The sequence below is a fragment of the Myotis davidii genome, unplaced genomic scaffold (genome assembly GCF_000327345.1).
Source record: "Myotis davidii unplaced genomic scaffold, ASM32734v1 scaffold5578, whole genome shotgun sequence".
In the NCBI taxonomy this organism is placed as follows: Eukaryota; Metazoa; Chordata; class Mammalia; order Chiroptera; family Vespertilionidae; genus Myotis; species Myotis davidii.
Genome location: NW_006289388.1, coordinates 13,168 through 21,655, shown reverse-complemented (window position 1 = coordinate 21,655; position 8,488 = coordinate 13,168). Strand labels below are relative to the sequence as shown.

General features: G+C 60.2%; 1 pseudogene; it reads right to left on the bottom strand.

Annotated features, from left to right (window-relative positions):
• Positions 1–2,514: 2,514 nt before the first annotated feature.
• Positions 2,515–8,134, bottom strand: LOC102771913 (annotated as a pseudogene).
• Positions 8,135–8,488: the final 354 nt, after the last annotated feature.

Below are 8,488 nucleotides of genomic sequence, written 5' to 3'. Positions count from 1 at the left end.
GGGACCTGGGGCTGCACGAGGTCAGACAGAGGACGAGGGGCCAGCAAAGGGGGCCATGTAGGAGGGGCCATGAGGTCACAGGGAAACCAGGAGGAGTGAGTCACAGCAGGATGACCTGGGGGCCCAGAGGGGAGGTCAGTGCGGATGTTGCTGAGAAGCAGGTGAGGTGGGACAGGGAAGGGCCTATTGGATTAAACTGGGCAACAGAAGGTCCTTGGTGGCCTGGACAGGAGCAGGGGTCTCACCCGAGGGTCCAGCTCTAGGCTCTTCCCAGGTTGGGGGTCCTTCATGGCAGCATCTGCTGGGGAAGAATGGGGGTGTCTTCTGGCAGGTCCCCAATATCTCAGGGCTGCAGACCCCACCTGCTTCCAGATGGGGCACTAAACCAGGGTGAGGTGCAGAGCCAGGTCACACAGTGTGGGTCTCAGTCCTTCCCACCGTGACCCACACCCTCCCAGCCCCTCCCCTCCCCAGTCATCCCCTGAAATCCCTGTGTCTCTCCCCCAGGGCAGTTTTCTATTCCTCTCACAGAGGGGCTCCTGCTTGGCTGCAGCTGGGGGAGGAGACAGGAGTGTTAGAGATGAGGGGGCGGCAAGGTCAGTGAAAGCCCGGGGCCTTTGGATCAGGCCGACGCTCTATTGACTGAGCCAAACCAGCTAGGGCTCCACATTTCCTGATTAGAGGTTCTGGAGAAATCCACTCAGCTGACCTTCTCCAGCTGTTTGGCTTTCCTGTGGCAGGTGCTCTGAGCCCCTCCTGTGACCCAGGTCACCCCTACTCACCCGATGTGCTGCCTTTGCTCTGACGCCGGAAGTGGAGGAAGAGGAAGAGAAGGAGTCAGGGCTGCCTAACACACATGCAATCCACCCATTCCTCTACATGACCAATAGCTTATCTTTGGATTATGCTGGGCCACAAAGGACTTGGACTATATTAGTTGTGTCCCTCACAAAACTGTTTTCTTTTTTTTTAAAATCTTCACTGAGGATATTTTTTCATTGATTTTTAGAGAGTGGAGGGAGGGGGAGACACACACACAGAGAAACATCGATGTGAGAGAGACACAGAGATTGCCTCCCACACGAGCCCCAACTGGGACCGGGATCAAGCCTGCAACTGAAGTACGAGCCCTTGACTAGAATCAAACCCGTAACCCTTTAGTCTGAGGGCTGATGCTCTACCTCACGGAGCAGAACTGGTCAGGGCATTATTACTATTATTGTTATTACTATTATTATTATTCATGTTGTCCCTGTACCTGCAGGTAGACCCACCCTTCTCCATCCCAGCCCAGATCCCTGACTCACTCTGCAGCCTGACCCCCCTCCTCCACAGAGGGGCCTGTGCACGTGGAGTGCCACCAGGAAGGGCAGGAGGGAGGCCTGGATCGTCCCTGAGCTCTAACCTGGGCAGGGCTGCGTGCTGAGGGCCTTCCCTTTGAGGGAGGTGAGGGTCTGACCCACAGCCCATAGACCAGGACTCAGAGGAACAGACATGTCCAAGGTTCCACAGGCAGGAAGGAGCAGAGCTGGGATTTGAACCAGGGCTGAGGCTGCTCCTTGGAAGGCTGTGGAGGAGACTCAGACAACACCTTTGTCCCCAACACACACACACACACACATACACACACAGACACGCATGCACACACAGTGTCCCAACAGCCTTTGGGGAACTTGGTCCCAGTGAGGAGGAATGTTCCTCAGGCCATTACCCAGGAAGTGGCTGAGCCAAGACCAACACTAAGCTCCTCCCACCCACACCTCCCCCCAGACCCTCACTGAGTCCTCTGTGGGCCTGACTTCCCATTGGGGGACCAATCCTCAGAGGCTCCTCAATCAGGATGGGAGGTGGGGGTGGGGGCTGCTACTCCCCTGTGGACCCCAGCATCTCCATTCCCAGCCCCCACACACACACACACACACATACACACACAGACACGCATGCACACACAGTGTCCCAACAGCCTTTGGGGAACTTGGTCCCAGTGAGGAGGAGGAACTTTCTTCAGGCCATTACCCAGGAAGTGGCTCAGCCAAAACCAACTCTGAGCTCCTCCCACCCACTCCTCCCCCGAGACCCTCACTGAGTCCTCTGCGGGCCTGATTTACCATTGGGGGACCAATCCTCAGAGGCTCCTCAATCAGGATGGGAGGTGGGGGTGGGGGCTGCTACTCCCCTGTGGACCCCAGCATCTCCATTCCCAGCCCCCCTGGGAGACAGGCCGAGCCCCAGCAGGGGTCCTGCTCTCTCTGGGGATCCGCCTCCTCTTGTCACACTCCTGTCTTGGTCTCTCTGGCTGAGGCCACAGGACTGGGGACTGGAGGGTCAGGATGGGTGCCTCTGACCTTTCTCCTTCTGGTCAGCCCCATTCTCTCCAGCCTCCCTCTGCCCATGGGAGCATGTCTGGGCTTCAGGGAGGAGGATGGGGATGAGGCAGGGATGGGAGCGGCTCTGGCTCTTTCCATCTCTCTGGGGGTGATAGTTCCCTCTGGGGGTCCCCCTTGTGTGACCCCATTACACCCATTGTAGCCAAGATTTTCTGGGAACAGGGCCCTGAACTGACCTGAGGACATGGGGGTGGGGCTGGGGCTCCTCACCTGAGACCACCAGCTTCAGGGGGTCACTGGGCTGTGACAGCAGGTAGGGGGAGGTGCTGCGTGAGCCATAGCACCTGTAGGTCCCCTGGTGGCCTGAGGTCACAGGACTGAGGGTGAAGGTGGCCCGAGAGGGTGCAGACGTGTCCTGCAGATGGAGGTGCTGGGGAGGGTCCAGTGACCCCTCCCTGTGCAGGTGGAAGGTGTCAAACCAGATCTCAGACCCACACTGCAGGGTCATGTTCACTCCCCTGGGCACTGAGGGTCCCGGCTGGGCTGAGAGGGAGGGTTTCCTGTACATTCCTGGGGAGAGGAAGGTTGTGCTGTGTAGAGAGCCACCCCTCCCCTCAAGCCCTTGACCCTGAGCTGAGGGACCTTGTCCTTCTCCAGAGACTCTGTCTGTGACTCCCTCCCAGCTCCTCTCAGTCCCCCTGGGGGTGTCTTTTATCTCCATGGCCCTCACCCCCTTTCTCCCTCCCTCCCCTAGGCCTCTGCCCAGCTCAGCCTCTGCTCCAGGTCCCTCTCCTGGACCCTATCACCCCAGGTGACTCTGGGCCCAGAGTCCTGAGCAGACCCTCAGCACAGAGGCAGGGCTGGCTCCTCACCTGCCACCAGGATGTCCAGGGGGGCGCTGGGGGCCGACCACACAGAGGAGAGGTGATGTCCACTGTAGCATCTGTACCGGCCCCCGTGGCTGTGGTTCATGGGGCCCAGGGGGAAGTGGGAGCTGTGCTGCCCATTGAGGCGCTGGGGGTGTGTGAGCCCCTCGTCCTTGGTCAGAGCGAATGTGTCAAAGCCGGCCTCCGCGTGGCACCGGAGGGTCAGGTTGTGTCCAGGCAGCACCAGCGAGCCTGGCTGGGCCGAGAGGGTGGGCTCCCTGTGCACACCTGGGAGGAGGGGACAGTGGCAGCCAGGGGACACTGCACATCGCCCCCTGGGCTGCAGTGAGAGGTCTCACATGTCCCTCCCTGAGCCTCCCGCCTGTAGTTCTGTCCCCAAGAGTCCAGTGTCACTGACCCCATGAGCCCAGGGCTCTGCTGGGCACACAGTTTAGATCAGGTATTTGGGTCCAGGAGACAGATGGGGGTGCAACGGAGTCTGTCCCTCACCTGTAACCTCGATATGCAGAGGGTCACTGGGCTGTGACCACATATTGGAGGAGGAGCTGGAAGAACCATAGCATCTGTAGGTCCCTGCATGGGAGGTGCTCACGGGGCCCAGAGGGAAGATGGCCTGGGTCTGCCACCTCCCAGCATGCATCCTGGGTTCTGCTTCCATGTGTCGGGGCAGGTCAGCCCCTCCCTCCTTCAGCAGATGGAAAGCGCCCGTTGTGAACAGTGAGCTACAGGAGAGGGACACGTTCCCTCCTGAGGTCACCACAGGGCTTGGATGGGCTGAGAGGGAGGGTGCACCGCCCACTCCTGAGAAAGGAGAAAGGGTCTGTGTTAAAGGGACCATCACCCTTATGCCCCAGGGATATTCTGTGAGGGGCGGGGTCCCCTGGGCCACATTTTACTCCCTCTGCCTGTGACCTGGAGCCCACAGTGGGGAGGGACCCGGTGTCCCCCTTACCTGTCACCACCAGGAACAGGGGGTCACTCAGCTCTGAGAGTATGTCCCCAGTGCTGTAATATGCACACTGGTACAGCCCTGCGAAGGATGTGGTCTTGGCTTCAATGCGGAAACCGGCCTTGTTGCTGGAGTCCTGCGGGGTGCTTGTTTCCCAGGGCTCAGAGCCCCTCTCTTTATACAGAAGGTAGGCACTAGCCTGCAGCGACCCCTGACACCAGATGGTCACAGGGCTCCCCTTGGTGATGATGGGGCCTGGGTCAGCCCAGATGGAGGGTTTGGGGACGTCTCCTGGAAAGGAATCACACATGAAATGTGAGGAGTGTCCTTCTCTCCTCATGCCGTCATGAATGAGCCAATGATGCCATTGAATGAGCACCTTCTATGTGTGAGGCACGTGCTGGGTCTGTCACTCATCTCCTCACACCTCATAGCAGTCAGGCACCAGGGATTGCTGACCCCACCACCCACTTCACTGAGGCTCAGAGTGGTTAACAATGTGCCCCAGGTCACCCAGCCTGGGCGGGGCAGGGCTAGGACTGGAATGAACCTTCTGGATGAGGAATGTGGGTTCTCTGTGCTGCCCTCACACTCCTTCCCCCCGCCCCCCGACCCCCGGGAAACCAGCTTCGCGCTCTGGGCTCCTCCTCGGCAGGGGCCTGTCCACGTCTCATCTGGAGCTGGGGGTCCTTCCCCATTACCCACACCCAGCACACCAGGGACAGGAGGGGCAGGGTGAGGACTAGACTAGGGGTCTCTTCCTCATCTGTCCACACCCACAGGGCCCTGATGCCCCCTGGGGAAGGTCGGGCTGGGCTGGGGGCTCTGCCTTCCTGAGCTCAGTGAGGCCCTCTGTCACCTCATAACCCAGCAGCCTGTGAGCAGGATGGGACCAGGGATGAGCAGGCAGGAACCCGACACTCAGAGGAGAGAAGGGACCACCCAGCCCCACAGCAGGAGCAGCAGAGCCAGGAGCTTCACCAGGGCTGATCCACCCTGTTCCCTCCTCTGAGCTGAGCCTGAGCTGAGGGGTAGGACTGGGTGCCCGGACCCTTGTCCGCCTGTCCTTCCCTGTATTGTCACCGTCACTGAGACAGAGGGGACAGGGTCCTGGTGGGCTTCTCTGTGAGGCCCCTCTCTCAGGAGGGCAAGGCCAGAACTGACAGGAAATGTAAGATCTGGGCCATGATTCACTTTTTTAACACCTGCAGACATGGAAGCCCAGGCAGGGGAAGGACGTGTCCAAGTGAGAGACTTCAGAGAGGCCTGAATTCCCACATGGCTCAGCCCCTGTCCCCATGGAGACACCCACCACCTCCCCACAGAGACGCCCACATGCTCTCCGTGTGCCTGACTCCCTGGGTCGGGGAGACCAATCCTTAGAGTCCCTGGGGCCTGTGGTTCCCTAAGATCTGTCCCAGCTCCCAGCAGCCTTAGGACACAGCCTGCCCTTAGAACATGGGCAGCATTAGGCCCTCAGACTCAGAACTGCCCAGGGGCGCTGTCTCCCTCTGAGCAAAGAGGACCCCGTGGGAGGGGGACTGGATCCCAGGGGGTCTGGGAAGGACAGGAAGAGGGGGAGAGTCTGGGTCTGACCCGGAAACTCCCCTCAGCAGAGTCTTCACTAAGTCCCTCCCACTGCCCACCTGGCATCTTCTGGACCAAGTGAGGGGAAGGGGTGAATAGGGGACAGGGGGTGTCTGAAGAGCAGATCTCCTCAGGGTGACCATCCCTAGAGCCCCTCCCTCCCTTTCAGCCCATGATTGTTCAGGGGATGGGACCCTGAGCTGACAGCACAGCAGACAGGGTCAGGGGCCCTCACCTGAGACCAGGAGCATCAGGGCTTCACTGGGGAGTGACAGCAGGAAGGGGGAGGAGCTGTGTGAGCTGTAGCACCTGTAGGTGCCCCCGTGGGCTGAGGTCACAGGACTCATGGAGAACTCTTCCTGGAACTGCTGAGCTCGGTGCTCTGATCTCAGACACAGGGGGGGATTGGCTGCCCCCTCCTTGGACAGAAGCAACATGTCTCTCCCTATTTGTGACTGACACAGCAGGGTCACCTTCACACCTGAGGCCACCCCGGAGCCTGGCTACACTGGGAGGGAGGGTTTGTCGGCAGCCATCCTAGAGAGAGGGAGGGAGGGTGAGAGCTGCCTGCCCACCTTGTTCTGCCCTGAGCATGCTCTCCCCTCCCACCCACTGTCTCTCTCTGTCTCTCTCCCTCCCTGGGGCCTGCACTTTCATTCTGGCCTCACCACCTGAGACCCCAGCAGGGCCTGTGCAGAGTCTGGTCCCTGAGTGAACCTACTGGCTCCTCACCTGGCACCAGGATGTTCAGGGGGTCACTGGGGGCTGACCACTCAGAGGAGAGGTTGTATCCACCGTAGCATCTGTACCGGCCCCCGTGGGAGCTTCTCACAGTGTCCAGGGGGAAGTGGGCCTGAGAGAGACCAGCCTGAGGCTGCAGGACAAGGCTCTCACGGAGGTCCCGTCCCCCCTCCTTGTGCAGAGCGAATCTGTCATAGCTGACATCAGAGCGACACTGGAGGGTCAGGCTCTGTCCAGAGGCCAAGATGGGGCCCTGCTGGCTCAGGAGGGAGGGCTTCCCAGAGGCACCTGTGGAGACCAGACATGAATTACAGGGGCTGCTCCTCCTATAACTTTCTTCTCCTGGCCTGGCCCCCAGGTCTCACTGTCTCTCTCTCTGTCGCTAGCCCAGAAGCCCCTGTGCTCCCCTCACCCCACCCTGTCACATGGGACTCCCCTCACAGCAATATGCCCATAATGTGTCTGGTGCCTCAATCCATGGATGAGACAATAATGGGACTCACCTGGGACCAGGAGCTCCAGGGCATCACTGGGGTGAGAGCACACCTGGGGGCTGTTCCTGGAACAGCCATAGCATTTGAACGTCCACCTGTGGGTGGGGGTCACGGGCCCCACAGGGAACAGGGCCTGGGACTGCCCACTGGGCTGTGGCTGTGAGTCCTGGGCCCAGGAGAGCCTGTGATCTCCTTCCTTAGTCAGAAGGAACATGTCAAATCACTGCCCTGAGCCACACTGGAGGGTCACGTTCTCTCCTGAGGTCACGACAGGGCTGGGCAGGGCGGAGAGGCTGGGTTTGCTGTATGATCCTAGGAGAGGAGGAGACAGCATGTTAAATGGGGCTCACACCTCCCTCATGTCCCCCAGGGTTGGGCTGTGAGAGGGAGACACCCTGGGAGCAGACCCCCTTCCTGAGGGCAGAGCCTGAGGCTGGGACCCCTGAGTGTCCTCTCACCTGTCACCACCAGCTCCAGGGGGTCACTGCGCTCTGACAAGGTCATAGGGCTGTGATAGTAACAGTGATATATCCCTGCATCACGCTCTGTCATGTGTGTGATGGAGAACTTGGCCTTGTCCCCAGGCTCCAGTGGCTTTTGTAGTTTCCATGGTGCTGGGCTTCCCTCTTTCTCCAGACGGTACTCCTCAGCCCCTGTCGTCCCCTGACACCAGATGGTCACGTGGCTCCCCTGGGGCATCACAGGGGCTGGCTCAGCCCAGAGGGTGGGCTTGGGGAGGGGCCCTGGAAGGAATCAGAGGCTGGGTCACAGGACATTCACAACCTCAGTCCCAGATGCCCCCCTGACTGTCAGATCCTGCCCCTGCTGCCTGGGGGTGGCCCTTGTCCCCAGTGAGGAGAGGGACCTGGGACACCTGGGGAGACTCACCTGCCTGCACTGGGGTCCTGAGGCCCACACTCAGCCCTGGAAGAGAGTCCCTGTGAGAGATTTGCCCTGAACCCTGAGCAGCACCCTCCTCCCCATGAGCCTCCTGAGTCCTGGGGTCCTGACAGACCAGGGCTCCCCTCCCCCTCCCATCTCACCGAGGCAGAGCAGGGCCCTGAGGGTGGGGGTCATGGCGTCTTCTCCCTGTGGCCTCAGCTGAGCAGATGGAGGAGATCCTGGGGCCAGCAGTGTGGACACAGAGACACACGGGTGGGGGTTACTTGAGGCCCATCCTCTCTGTCACAGGGTTGTCATGTCACCAGCCTATAGGGGAGGGCACAGCCTCTCTCTAGCAGCCTGGCTCTCATTTTCATGGTGAAGCAGGAAATAGACCCGGAGCCTCCTGAGATGCCCCTTGCAGGTGAGGTGACCCAGGGCACGTCCTTCCCTGTCAGAGCCTCCATGACGGGGTCTCCTTCCTCCTCAGCCCGTCCATCAGCACCTCCCTGTGGTCCTTACCATGGACAGTGCCACCTGGCCTTGGAGACGCTTCAGGAAGACGTGGGTCCCTGTGGCCTGCAGAGCTCAGATCAGCAGGGACAGGCTCACCCTCTCACT